This window comes from Symphalangus syndactylus, chromosome 7 (assembly GCF_028878055.3).
Source record: "Symphalangus syndactylus isolate Jambi chromosome 7, NHGRI_mSymSyn1-v2.1_pri, whole genome shotgun sequence".
In the NCBI taxonomy this organism is placed as follows: Eukaryota; Metazoa; Chordata; class Mammalia; order Primates; family Hylobatidae; genus Symphalangus; species Symphalangus syndactylus.
Window position 1 is genome coordinate 81,227,305 of NC_072429.2, and position 15,914 is coordinate 81,243,218.

Here is a 15,914-nt window from a genome sequence, read left to right on the forward strand (position 1 = left end):
CCTGTTTAATTTTTTGGGGGAAATGTTTGAAAAAGATTGATATTATGAATAGTTTTTATTTAAATATTTGGTACAATTCACTGGTGAAGCCATTTGGTTCTAGATTTTTCTTTGTTGGGAAATTTTTGATTACTAGTTTAATCTTCTTCCTAGTCAGAGATCTAATTAGTTTTTCCATTTCTTTGTCATTTACTCGTGGTAGGTTGTGTTTTCTATGAATTTGTCCATTTCATCTACTTTATCTAATTTGTTGGTATCCAATTGGTCAAGTACTCTCTCATAATCCTTTTTATTTCTGTAGAATCAGTAGTAATATCTCTGCTTTCATTTCTGACCTTAGTAATTTAAATCTTCTCTCTTTTTTTTCCACATATCTAGTTAAAATTTAATTAAACCTGCTGATTTTTGTGAAAAATCAACTTGTGGTTTTATTGTTTTTCTCTATTATTTTAGAGTTTTCTCTATTTTTAATTCCTTTTCTGATCTATATTATTTCCTTCCTTCTGCTAGCTTGAATTTAGTTTGTTAATTTATAAATTTAGATTTCAAATTTTCAGATCATTCTTTTTAATGTAAGCATATATGCATTTATAGCTATATATCTTCCTCGTAGCACAGCTTTCATTATGTCCCATGAGATATGTTTGGTATAATGTGTTTTCATTTTATTTTAGCTCTAAGTAATTTCTATTTTCCCTCACAACTTCTTCTCTGAGCCATTAGTTAAGAGTATGTTGCTTCGTTTCTACAAATTTGTAAATTTTTCTGTTTTCTTTCTGTAATTGATTACCTAAATTTATTATATTATGGTCATAGAACATTGTTTTTTACATCTGCTTTGTAAATCAGCCGAGACTTGATTTGTAGCCTAAAATATGGTCTATTCTGGAAAATATCCCATGTGCATTTAGAAGAATGTGTAGTATTGTTGGGTAAGGTGCTCTGAATGTCTACTGGTTCTAGTTGGTTTCTTGTGCTACTCAAGTTCTCTATTTCTTTAGTTATCATATATCTGATTGTTCCATCCATTACACTGAGTTGGGTATTGAAATCTGCACTACTATGTAGAACTATCTATTTCTACCTTAATTTTTGTCAATTTTCACTTTACATATTTGGTGGTCTGTTATAAATGTTACGATTATTATATCTTTTAGCTGTATTGAAACTTTTTAATATGTGATATATTGTTATCTCTTTTTACAGTTTTTTGATATAAAATGTATTTTTTCTGATATCGGTGTAGCCACCCCTCTTTTCTTTTTGTAATCGTTTGCATGGAATATCTTTTTTAAATTTTTAACTTTTAACTTTTTTGTGTTTTTGTATCTAAAGTAGTCTCTTATAGACAATGTAGCATTTGATTATGTTTTTGTAAATCAATTCTATCAATTTTTGTTTTATGATTGGAGTGTTTAGTTAAAATAATTGCACATAAGGAGCAACTTACTTCTTTAATTGCTATTTGTTTTCTATAAGCCTTGTAGCTATATTATCCCTCATTTGCTGCACTACTGTCTTCTTTTGTGTGTAGGTGATTTTTTTGGTGAAACTTTTACGTTACATTCTCTTTTCCATTGATGTATATTCTTTATCTACTTTCTTTGTGTTATCATGAGGATTACCTTTAACATCCTAAAGCAGTATTACTCTAATTTGAATTTACACCAATTTCACTAAAAGAAACTCCTCCTTTTCAGCTTTGTACACATCCTTTTCAGTAGCTGATGTCACAAAATTATATCTTTATACCAAAACAAAAAAATTTAATTATTACTTAATTAAAACAATGTGATAATTTTAAGTTACCACTTTATATATTATCATTGTTTTTATTATTAAATGATTTTTAATAACAAATATTTACCTTTAAATTAATACTTTAAATTTTAATTAATGTTTTAAATTAGATCTAAAACAAAAATATTGTAAATTAATTAGTGTATATTTATTTTAAAATGTAAAACTCTATTCAATACTGAAAATAACTTTTCTTAATGCATGAATGTCTTAAATTATGTATAAAACAAAAAATTGAGTTATAATCTAATGGTACAATATAATTTTAACTAATAATTGTATTTACAAATTTAGTAGTCTGTTAAATTGTGTAGAAAACAAAAAGTGGAGTCACACAGCTGTTACGATGATTCTAGCTCCTATAATTGGCCACATGTTTACTTCACTGTGATTTCTGTTTCTTCATATTGCTCTGAGTTATTCTCCAGTCTTCTTTCATTTCAATCTGCAGGACTCTCTTTATCATTTCTTGCAGGATATGTCTAGTGGTATGTATGAATTACGTCAGCTCTTTTTTCTGGGGAATGTCTTCATTTCTCACTAACTTTTGAAGGATGGTTTTGCGAGATTTGGAATTTTTTGTAGAACATTTTTTTCTTTTATCCCTTTGAATATATCAGCCCAATGACTTCCAAAATTTCTGATAAGTATTCTACTTATAATCTTCATTAAAATCCCTTGATGTCACAAATTGCTCGTTTCTTGCTGCGTTCAAATTTATCTTTTTCTTTTGAAAGTTTGATTATAATGTGTCTCAGTGTGCATCTTCTTTGGTTCATATTGTGTTTAGATTTGTGCTTGTGCTTCCTTATGTTCATATTCATTTCATTCATCAAATATGCAAAGTGTTCAGCCATCATTTCTTCAGATATTCTCTTGTTGTTTTCTCTTTCTCTTCCCCTTCTGAGACTCTAACAATACATGTTGGTCCACTTGGTGTCCCACAAGTCTCTTACGCTCTGTTCACATTTCGCAATCTTATTTCTGTCTTTTCCTCAGATCTGATAACTCCCATTTTCCTATCTTCAAGCTTGCTGATTTTTCTGCTTGCTCAAATCTGCCTTTGAGTCCCTCTAATGAGTTTTTTTATTTTGGTTATTTTATTTCTGGTTCCACAGTTTTGTTGTTGTTGTTGTTTCTTTCTTTTTAGATCTTCTCTTTATTGTTATTTTCATTTTGTTCATATATAATTTTCCTGACTGTCTCTGTGTCTTTCTTTGGCGCTTCGAACATCCTTATGACAGTTGTTTTAAAGTCTTTATCCAGTAGATTCATCATCAGGTCTTTTTCAGGGACAGTTTCTGCTTTTTTTTTTTTATTATTCCTCCTTTTAATGTGACATACTTTCTTATTTTTCTGTTTCTTTTTTATGCCTTGTGACTTTCTTGTTGAAAACTATTAATACATATTTGAATATCATAATGTGCTAACTTTTGAAATCTGATTATCTCCCTACCCCAAGGTTTGTATTTTTTTTTTTGTTAATTAGTTTTTATGTTTTGTTTGTTTGTTTCTCTTTTTCTGTGCCAAGCATCAGCCTATGGTATAAATTTAAGGCCTTCTCTGGTCTTCTCTGAGCCAATGCCTTTCCCTCGGATTATGTGGTGACTTGCTAATCTCTCTTCATGTATGGTTGCTTTTGAATCTCCTAGTCCTCAATTACTGGCTTACAAAAGGGAAAAAAGAGAAAAGCAAAAGAGAAAAAGTACTGGCTCTTTAAATCATTTGGAATTCACTTTCCCATAGAGGGAGTGGATTGAAATGATTAGCAGAGGTATAACAACAATGGCTGCCACCACATTGTCTGCACCTTTGAAATCAGAAGCAGCAGTCAGTGATTAACACACTGATTCTTTATATTTGGAGGACAGTGTCCTTTTTGCCCTTCTTGGCTCTCACAAGCTGTGTACAAGCTGCTCCAAAAATATGTACATACCTGCCTGCGGTGGGCCTTGGAAGTGGAAGGTGTGTAGCTGCTACTGTGGTAATTGCTAAAATTGACAGAAATTAACTGCAATTTACCATCTAAGCCTTCCCATGAACTTTACAAGCCTTCAACAGAGTTCTAAAATGGTTACACAAAACAGATTTAGCCAGCACAATTGTTATCTAGGTGGAAAGACAGATTCTTGTTATTTTCTACTCTTCCATCTTTCCAGAATTCTTATGGATAATATATATTTATGATATATAATATTGAGAAATTATAGTAGAACTTCTCAAAGCCTTCATATTTTCATCTTCCACTTACTCTCCCAAACGATATGCTATTTCTAGATAAAAGGGGACAGTCTGACAAAAGTCCTGTAAAATTGACTAGTTGTAAAACCTATGGCAAAACTACATGCTGCCTAATTATGGTGTATAAATTACTATAGGCTACTGTCTGAGTAAAAAAAAGGCATAAAAATTAAGTTTAGTATACATCCACACTTTCTGTTACAACTCTTACTAAGAAGGGACATGTTACATACTTATGTTTTTTTTAACATGGTGGACACTAGCCACGTGCCATTGTTGGGCACTTGAAATGTGGCTACTATGACAGAGAAACTAGTTTTGAAATTTTATTATTTCACATTAGTTTAAATTTAAATACACACATGTGACTAGTGGCTACCATATGTAGCCAGGGGATATTTTTCTAAATATTTTAATTTGACTAAGTATTTTTATTTTATTGAAGATAGTAAGCATAGAGTTATGAGGGGCATCACTGTTAAAAATGATAACATTCATTGAATACATAGAATCCACTGATACTAGCATCAAATTAAACAATAACAATTATTTTCTACTCAAAGCCTCTATTAAACTATTGCTATAGAGCATTACAGAAAAATAATAATTAAAATAGTTTTTACATCTGAATTGAAGTTCTCAGTAATTACCTGACATTCTCAGGAATTAACCAATTTTCAGTATTTGCCTGGCACGTAGTAGGTATTCAGTTAATAACTTTCGAATGAATGCATGAATAAACAACTGATAATATTTTATTCTATAGAAATTTCTATTAAAATAATATTTGTGGCTGGGCACGGTGGCTCATGCCTATAATCCCAGCACTTTGGGAGTCCGAGGAGGACAGATGGTTTGAACTTAGGAATTAGACACCAGCCTGGGCAACATGGTGACACCTCGTCTCTACAAAAAATTACCAAAAAATTAGCCAGGCACGGTCATTCACATCTGTAGTCTCAGCTACTTGGGAGGCTAAGGTGGGAGGATGGCTTGAGCCTGGGAGGCAGAGGTTGCAGTGAGCCAACATTGTGCCACTGCACTCCAGCCTGGATGACAGAGCCTGACCCTGTCTCAAAAAATAAGAAAATAAACTAAGTAAAATAACATTTGTAAGGCTCTATAACCAGGTGAATTGATGGTAATCTATATATAAATTAATCATATTGCAGAGTCATGTTAACTCAATAGAACCTAAAGTTCTATTCATCTTTGAATGCATATATGGTGACAGAGCCTGACTCTGTCACAAAATGTAAGAAAATAAATAATATCATAACATAACATAATATAACATAACATTTGTAAGGCTCTCTAACCAGGCAAATTGATAGTAATCTATACCTAAATTAAATCATCATATTGCATACTGTCATATTAACTCCACAGACCCTAAAGCTCTATTCATCTTTGAATGCATATATTTCATTATAATTTGGTATTTATTTAGCTATTAACTTTTAATTTTCTCATAACTAAAATTTTGATAAAATTATTTATTACTCATTAAAAGAATGTATAATTGTGAATATATGTCTTTTAAACATATCTACACGTTAAATTATTTTAGGGAAGCTTCATTTTTTTGAACTTATTTTTATTCCTGCACACCAGTACAGAGCTTTTTCAATTAGGTAGCATTCCATTAAAATTTTTGTTTTAATTTGATGTCCATGAGGACATAAAGCTTTTCAGAATATCTATATTGGCATTTTGTCAGTGATTTCTACAAGAATAAGAAATGAGATGGAAATCATTAGTAATATTGGAAAAACAACAGCTGTTACTGTTTATGTACACTTCCAACAGCAAGACTAGAAATCTCCACGGTTGTTAGATAAACCCAGTTTCACTCCTTTAAATGTTCACTAACATTGCAGGAACACCTATTAACATCCAAACAAAAAGTTGAAAGAAGTCTTTTCTGTATATGATATATACATATATATTATATATACATATACATATATATTATATATACACATACATATATATACATATATACACTATATATTTATATGTACTTATATATACATTTATATACATGAATTTTTAATTTTAAGAAATTACATTCTCCATAATAATCTTCATGAATTAGTAAAGATTATTTGGTGTTTGATGTTTAGAATCCTTTCTCTTTTATAGTATTAAAAATATGTATGTCAATTTTGAGAATAACGTAGTCATTTTTAAAGCAACAGAGCATATCGGTTGTTAAGTTTTGTCTCATCAGTAGCCAAGCTGAGCCATACAAAGCCTTAAAAAAATGGGCTCTATGCCTATTACTTCAAAGTAACTACTGAGAATCAACTAAGCTTTTCATTCACTCTTCTTTTCAATCTGCTTCTAAAATATAGGCATCTCCCTGGACAAACACTGAACAAAACATTGCTTCCTTAATATACTGTGATTCTTTGTCACTGATTTAGGAATGTACCCCTCCTTTTCCTTTCAAAATTTTACAAAGTGCCTTCTAGAATTGCAGCACCGTAGCTAGCTACTTTCATACAACTTCAGTTCTCTCCAGTGTACTATTCACCTGTTTCATAATTAATACCTATGTCTTCCCCAAAGACATAACTTCCCTGCTCTCAACTCATTTTTCTCTCACACATCATTCTTTGTGATGCATTCTCATTTTTCTCAAGTAATGATTCTAGTCCTATTTTATCTAATTTAGAGGAAATATTTTTGAGGACCATGTCTATTGAGTTCTCTATTTGGCCCCTTCATTTTGTTCTCAAGTTTCATGCCAAGTTATGCCTTCATTCATGAAAACACTGAGATCTATGTGAATTCATGATTAATCTCCTCATTTTCTCCTTCCCCAGACCTCTTTTCACTATAGCTTTCTCTGAGCCCCTCTGGGCCCTATTACAACATTAAACTTTGTTCCACCCATAACTGCTCTTTCATTCAAATCACGAATTCAAGCACCCCATTAGTTGTTCCACAGTATGTTCTCTGTGCAGCTAGTTTGTACAACTATCCTTATGATTACTGCTATTTGATCTCATTGGAGTCTTCAATTCATTAACCTTCCTTTATTTCTTCCAGTTCATCAACCTTCTCTTTATTCACTTCCCTCATTATCTAAATTAGAAATACTATTATTTCAATAACATTCTTGCCTTTATCTAAAGACCTTTATTCCTCTGCCATGAGATCTCATCATTTTAGCAACATGTAAACCTAGGTAAACTATATATTTTATTTATTCATGCTTATACCCAATACCTTAGCATGCTCCATAGAAGGATAGGTGGGTTCCACTACTTATTCAAAATTATCAACCTCGAATCAGGTCTTAGTAATATTGGATATCTTTACAAATTTTCTTCGGCTATCTCAATCTAATTCTGAGCTATACAGGCATTCCACTTCCCAGATAAATGGAATTTTCTCAATTTTCTACACTAAATACACAAACTCAACTGTGTATGCACCAACTTACTTATATCCTGTTTGAATTACATGATTTACCAGTCTTTACTATCTCTAGAAATAGTAGATAGTACCTCCAGTCCAATATGCAAGCTAAATGATCCAGTTTTATTTATCTCTTCTTCCTATTGCCTAATACCTATTCTTCTTTAGCTACTACCCAATCTATCAGATCCCATGCTAAGTAAAAAATTCAATATATAAGCCTATATTTACTAGCTTTTTATTCTTATGTCCAACTTGGTCTTTAAGGCATTCTAATTACACTTCAATTTCCATTTATTTAACCACACAACCCTTGCCAGTGACAAAATAGTCCTTCATGAAAATTAGCTTGATGTTTTTGTTCCCTATTTTACTTAGCCTTAAAAATCATTTCACACTGTTGACCACTTACTATGTTTTTCTTTTTCTTGGTGTCCTTGACATTCCTTTCCTGATTTTCAGCCTAATATTTTGCTTGTTCACTGTCTATCTCCTTACAGAATAATCTTCCTCTTATTTTGTGTGAATTTATTTCTCAATCATTAGGGCCATTTTTTTTCCTCTCACTCTAAATTTTCTCCTTAACAACTTTCACTCATGTATATGAAGTCATGTTTTGCCATATAAAGATAACTTTCATGTTTGTATTTTCAGCCTGATTTCTTTTCTATCGACCTTTACATCTAGCTTCTCAGGTAGCATTTTAAATAGAATGCCTGAATGACAACTCATTATCAATAAGCCACCAGAAAAATTCATATTTCTTCCTAAACATGGATCTTCACTTGTGTTTTTCAACCCTGTGAACTCCACGACCCTTCCTCCAGCCATGTAAGGTAGAGAGCAAGTAGTCACACTTGAAACCTTCTATAGGGACATCTTAGATTTCCAGTCTCTGACAGTTTCACCCATGATTCATATGCCTTTTACATTTTATCTGATATAACCTTATTTTAAAATCACATTCGTGTTTTCCTGTATATAGCCACTAGCTCCTTATTCATCTTACTACATTAGCATATGATCCCTTGCAATCTTTTGCCACAGAGCATGCAGGTTAATTTATGTAATTTAAAATCTAATCAATGTTACCTCAGTTTTAAGCATCCATTGGTTTCCAGTTGCCAAAAAGTGATACGAATACTTAAAATTGTCTACAAATTCTGCAGGATCGGGTAACTACCTATCCACTGAAGGTAACTTTGCACTGTCAGGCTTACAAAATAAACAAAACTATAGAATCCATTCTGAGTCATGTTCAAGAAGAACTAGTAGTGTTTTATTTGTCCTAACTGGTATGTTTCCTAAACAAAGAGCCCATGTATTCTGAGAGTATCTTGCCCAAGACTGGAAATGGAGAGGTAAGTACTTGGAGTAACTTATTTCTTTTTCAAAAAAACTCAATAAATTGGCCTTTTTCTTGTTTACAAATTTGAGTGCTCAGTTTGATAAAGAAGGTAGGTTAAGGGAGTTTGGATTAATAGTCAGTAAAACAATCTCCAAAATAAATTCAGGGAAACTTGATTTTAAATATGATTTTATGATTATATGTATGTGTACATATATATCTGTGTGTATATATATATACCTGTAAATATTTATTATATCAAAATATATTGGCATAATGTGTATGTATAACATATGTGTCATATGCATAACATATATATCTTATATGTCTATCATATGTTATATGTCTATATTATTATCAATATTTTTTGAAAGTTTAATTAATGACATTATCCTAAATATTTTTTTGCAAATGTAATTAATAATTTTCTACCCACGGAAGATTTTTAACTTAAACCTTAAGATGACATTTTCAACGGATATATAACAACTTACAAACCGTAGCTAGTGAAATCCTAGGTACCCTAGTAGAAATGTATAATGATAAAGCTAAGAAAATTGATGCTATAAGCATTGTGTATTTAAACACACTAAGTGAAATTGTTATACTAAAATGAAATCACAAACTATATACATATAACAGATAAATTATTGTGTTGAATGTACAATAAACTGTTGCTTTTTTAAACTTCAAAATTTATGCCTTGGGTCTTCTTCAGATTATGTTGAAATATGAATAAAAGAACAGAGAATGGAGTATTTTAAAAAGGCAAGTTCTGATTTCTGAAAGGCATTGGAAACTATAGTTAGTGGGGTGACTTCATTACGATCTAGATCTAAGCCTTCGGTTTGTAAACTATGGCAGGCACTAATTTTTTCACTAAAACAAAACCCAGCTTTACATCTATTTTATGCTAAATGTGGCTGGAGAAGAGTACCTTGACTGCATAATTTTTAACTTCATCTCTACCTATTTTAACTGAGAGTAAGCTTCTAATACTGTCCCCTTCTTTCTCCCATATTTCCTTATCTTCTCACCATTCCTCAAGTTTCTAACACTTCCTCTCTATCTTCAATCATCACTGATAATTTATTTTCTGTTTCTCTGAGAACAGTAGAAGCAATGGTAAAACAAGTCCCACAAGTCCCCTATGACCCAGAAGTATTTGTGTCATGCTCTCCGCTTTACTCATTGCTTTATAAGTGGCCTTGACTCCTGCATAGGCCAAGCCTTTGTGCATTAGATTCTGTCTACTTTCATCTACTCAAGAACATTGCTTCAACGATTATTTTCTAGCTCCCCTGCATCGTTATTGACTCACCTGTTTTTCTTATTGAAATATTTATTTGCAAACTTTCAAAAAATGTAGATTCACATTATGTTCAAGATACAATCACGTCTCACTACTACCATGGCCATCACCCCAGTGCAAGGTACCATCGCTTCTTGCCTGGGTGATAGAAACATATCCCTTACTTTTATTCTTGCTTCAGCCCACATCAGTCTAGCCTCCAAACAGCAGTCAGAGTGTTTCTTTTAAAATGTAAGTCAGATCATGTTAAACCTTTTAGCAAAATTCTTTAATGGTTTTTCAACTTACTCGAAATCAGAATCACCAGAGTGGCCAATAATATCAAACACGATTTGGTTCTTTTTTAACTCTCTTCCTTCTCACTCTGTTACTCACATGCTCCTCATATTTGTTTCATTATCAATTGACCTCTCTGCTGTTTCTGCAACATTCCAGGAATGCTCTCATGGCGAGGGTATTTTATTTGCTATTTCCTCTTTCTATTAATTTATTTTCATTTTATTTTTAATTGGCAAACAATAATTTTACATATTCATGAGGTACAATGTAATGTTTCCATACATGTATACATTGTAAATGATTAAATCAGGGTAATTCATCACCTTTATCATTTATCACTTATTTCTGTTCATAACATTCAAAATATTTTCTTCCAGTTGTTTTGAAATATAAAATACATTATTATTAACTATACTGCCTCTATTGTGCAATAGAACACCAGAACATATTCCTCCTATCTAAATGTAACTATGTACCCCTTGATCAACATCTCCACTTTCCTCTTCCACTTCTTTCTCCCAGACTCTGGTGACCACCATTCTGCTCTCTATTTCTACGGGTTCAACTGTTTTAGCTTCCACATATGAGGGAAATCATGCAGTATTTGTCTCCCTGTGCCTCACTTTTTTCATTTAATGCAATGTCCTCTACATTCATTCATGTTGTTGCAAGTGACATAATTTCCTGGCTTTTTTATGGCTGAATAGTATTTCATTGTGCATATCCACCACATTTTCTTCATCCTTTCATCTACTGATGGGCATTTAGGTAGATTCCGTATCTTAGCTCTCATGAATAGTGCTGCAATAAACATAAGAGTGCAGACATCTCTTCTACATGCTAATTTCAATTCCTTTAGGTATATATCCAGTAGTGGGATTGATAGATCATATGGTAATTCTGTTTTTTTTATATAAGGAATCTCCATAATGTTTTCCAAAATAGCTGCAGGAATTTACAATACCACCAACGTGTTTTAGCATTCCCTTTTCTCCACATCCTCACCAACACTTGCTATCTTTCATCTTTTTGATAAAAGCCATTCTAAAAGTTTTGTGGTGATAGCTCATTGTGATTTTAATTTGCATTTCTCTGATGATTAGAGATGTTGAATTTTTTATATTTCTGTTGGCTGTTTGTATGTTTTTACCTCAAACTAAAAAGCTTCTGCACAGCAAAGGAAGCAATCAATATAGTAAAGAGACAACATACAGGATGGAGAAAATATGTGCAAATCATACTTCAGATAAAGAGCTAATGTCCAAAATATACAAAATTCAAACTACTCAATAATAAGAAAATAAATTACCTCATTTTAAAATAGGCAAAGGACATGAATAAACATTCCCCAGATAAGCTATTTTCTTATTTTAAAAATCTCTTGGCTTGCTTTCTCACTTCCTTCAGCTCTTTATTTTAATGCTACCTTCTCAATGAGGGTTTCTTTGCATTTCTCTTTAAAATTACAACTTCTGCTCCCTGATATTGAATATCACATATTCTGTTTATGTTTTCTCCATAGCAGTCATCTATTTTTTTATTTTACTTTTTTTGTATATTACCCATCTGTTTCAACTGGATTGCAAATTCTAGGATAGCAGAAATTAGCTTTTCTTTGGTCCATTACTGAATCTCCAGTATCTAGAACAATGCCTGGCACAAACTAGTGTTCAATACAAGTTTGTGTAATGAATATATACATTTATTAATTTACACATTTAAAATATCTCCAGTTAAGATATAAATTAAGCCAAAAGTCAGTTAGTCTAGTATATCCCACTCTTAAATTTTTCTAAAATAGGATAGGATCCTTTAATCTCTACAATCTACTTCAAATACAGCCTAGAATAAAAGCTACTGTGGGAACCATAATATTTGGCAATGGACATAACATTTGAACTTCAATCCTCCCAGTCCAAACTGACTGGGGATAAACGCCTCATTCCCTCTTTATAATAAGCTTTCTTATTTGCAGTCTCAGATGATAAACTAGACATGGAAATATTATACTTGCCTTTTGTCTTTAGGTATACCCCTCCAAGCCAGACTAAGACATACTAGTTATGAAGGTAATACTACTTTAGCTACAGCTGTATTTGTTTTAGAGATAATTAGTTTACCATCTGGCATTTGAGGGAGTGTATTACATTTGCTTTAGGGGGAAAAGAGAGAAATGATCACAATTCTGTAACCAAGCAAATTCTTCCAATGTGCACAGCGTAGAAATGACACATAGCACTTACTGTATAGTGCTTTAGCAGTTAAAGTGATAAATGGGTAAACTAAATCTGTTTATATGTGCAAAGATCTGTGCAGAAAATATTAGAAAGGGACTATTTTTTGTTGGCAACCTGCTTCATTGTGCATTAATTTACTATACTTATCAATTGGATGATTCCTGGATTCAGTTTGAAAACTAATTTACCACACATGAATTTATAATGAACAACTTAAAGTGATATGATGCTTATCTATTTAGGTGGAAGTAAAAGCTCTAGGAAAGTAAAGGCATAAATTCTAATCACATCTTTCAAGAATAAAATGCAGTATGACTTGCAAAGTCATTAAGCCACACATATGTAAATTCCCCAACGAATGTATGCAAGAAGGCTATAATGCTCATGGTGCTCCTGTTAAAAATAAAGCTGTTAATAACTGCTTATGAAAAATGTAGCTAGGATAGAATAGCAATAATGTTATCAAAGTTATTGAGAAACTCTTGTGCCAGGAAAAGGCCAGATAACAAAGGCTGTCAGTGTTGGCAGATGGAACATTATTATATGCTGCAATAGGTTTATCTTTTCTGCCTGTTCCATCATGTGGCATTTCAATAACCCACTATCAAGAGGAAGCTTTACAATGTATATCTTAGTCAGACATTCTCATAATAACCAGAGCAGTAAGTATGCAGTCTAATGTTGAATCTGGCTTGTTCCAGCTGGTATTTCAAAACAAGGTTCTTAGACGTCTCCAAATGGAGGCAAACAAGAAAAGGTAATATATCCATAACTGTTTTTGCCTGCACAATAGTAATATTTTTCAGAACAATTATTCAGGAATACAAAGAAGAAATGTTTTCACCTAAGAGCTTTGCTTTTGATGTTGCCCAAAATTCAGGTTTCAATTCTGAATTGCATAGCCAATAATAGTTTAAAGTATTGTTATAAAAGGCCTAATGCTGTGAAGCAAAGTAAACTAATACAACAAAGATCATTGTTTTCATTTTCCATTGCTAACTCTATTACTTTGTATTAGGATAAATCTGAATTCCTCACCAGAAGTAAATTTTCTGGATCTTATTTGTAAAGGTAGCTCTCAATATTACTTAAGGAATATTTTAAAAGAGGAGAACTCTAAAAACAAATGCCCAATAAAATAAAGGCCCAAGTCAAATATATGATAATGCAAATATGCTGTTCAAGATTGGTGCTTTCATAAAAATACATTAATAGAATTTTGCCAGGACTGTAATCTTGATGTTATGCATGTCAAACAATAAATAACCAGGTAACTCATAATTTTAAAAATATACCGAAAGCTTAGAGAGGTCAGTGAAGGAACATTGTGAGTGCTAGGGCATAGCTAAGGCTTCCATTTATATTCCAAGTATTATTTTAAAAATTTACAATTCACTCCATTTCATAGTTGGAAGTTTTGATATTTTCCAAAACTTTTCAATTTGATATTGTTGTCATGTGAAGTGAAAAGAGCAATCAGAGATCAATAGCATGCGTTTCCACTGTGGTTCAATTACTAAGTGCAAAATAAGACAAGCTCAGGATCCTGGATACTGTCAGATTATTAGAGAGTACAAAGAAAGTTACACTTTAAATTTTTAATGAAAATTATCACATTGATTTTAATGAGGAAGCCATTCCATAATCATAACAAATTTTCTTGAATTCTTTGAATTTTGTTAAAACATACTCTTACTCGTTCAATTGTTTAAACATGATTTATTTTTATTTTTAGTGAAATGAAATTACCCGAGTCTGGTGTCCCTCAACTTTATCTATTTAGTTTCTGCTTTCCTGTAGTTGGCAGACTGTTCTGTTATACCTGGTACCGGCAAACTGGGGCAGGATATAAAGTCTTTGTTTTGATTTTACAGGTCTAATCATGAGTTATTGCAGGTTACATAGAGACTAAGGAATGAGATTGCGTCATGATGTGTGTTACAGGACAAAGTGTACACTACATTCTAATAAGTGGTCAGGTTTTCCAGGATTGCAAAGCCCCTTTTCAATCCAATATATCCAAAAAGAAATTTGCCAATACTCTTCATCTTGGCAATTAAATATTTCCGCCGCCTATGTCTTCTGTCTGAGAAATCATTATTCACTCGCCAAGTTGAGAGTAATCTGCTACTTCAACCTCCCATACATAACATGGCCCTGTCATTCATGTTACCACATCATCCCTCCATTTTGTCCATTGTCCACTTCTCTTCATAGCCACTACACCTATTTTAATTCAGACCATTGGCACATGGTTTCTTCCACAGATGGCTCTAGTGGTCCACTAAATGCTTCATTGGCCTCAATCTTTAGCCAAAGTCATATTTATAAAGCATAAATATGAGCATGTTTTCGACACTAATCAAAAATCTTTAATTGGTCCCCATCTAACATCAGCATAATATCAACAATCCTTAAGGTAATACAACCAAACAGTCACCTGCCTTCTTCTTGATCTCTGTTCACATCTGTTAGCACCCCTGTCTAACACTTCACCTGGCAGTCATGACAAATTATTTGCAGTTGCCCAAATAGCTAGACTTCTTTACTCTCAGCCTTTATCTCTGATAGTCTTTCTTCCTGGAAGATTCATATTTTCATCTAACTTGTACTTAATGTTTGTATATCAAGAGCTTTTCCAGGTAGCAGTTATGTTGCCCTCACCCCGCCCCCATAAATGAGTCAAATCCCCTTAGAAAATTTAAATATACTATCCTATGCATGACTTATATATTACTTGTAGTTGTGTTTTCACCTGTTTTTTTTTTTTATTTTTGCTTAAATTGTTAACTCACTGAATCAATACATTTTGCTTGTTTTATTATCTAGGAGGTTACAGTTTCTCATTATCCATTTACCTAACAATATAGTTTAGTTTTGTAACTACCAAACAGGTTCACCTTGCCCACTGCCTAGGCAGAACTGATTTATCAAGACAGGGGAAGTGCAATAGAGAAAGAGTAACTCACACAGAGCAGGCTTTGTGGGAGAACAGAGTTTTGTTATCACTCAAATCAGTCTCCCTGTGAATCTGGGGATCGGAGTTTTTAAGGATAATTTGGTGGGCATGAGGCCAGTGAACTGGGGCTTCTCATTGGTCAGGTAAGAGATAAAATCACAGGGAGTCAAAGCTGCCCTCGTGTGCTGAGTCCGTTCCTGGGTGGGGGCCACAAGACCAGATGAGCCAGTTTATTGATCTGGATGATGCTAGCTGATCCATCAAGTGCAGGGTCTGCAAAATATCTCAAGCACTGATCTTAGGTTTTAC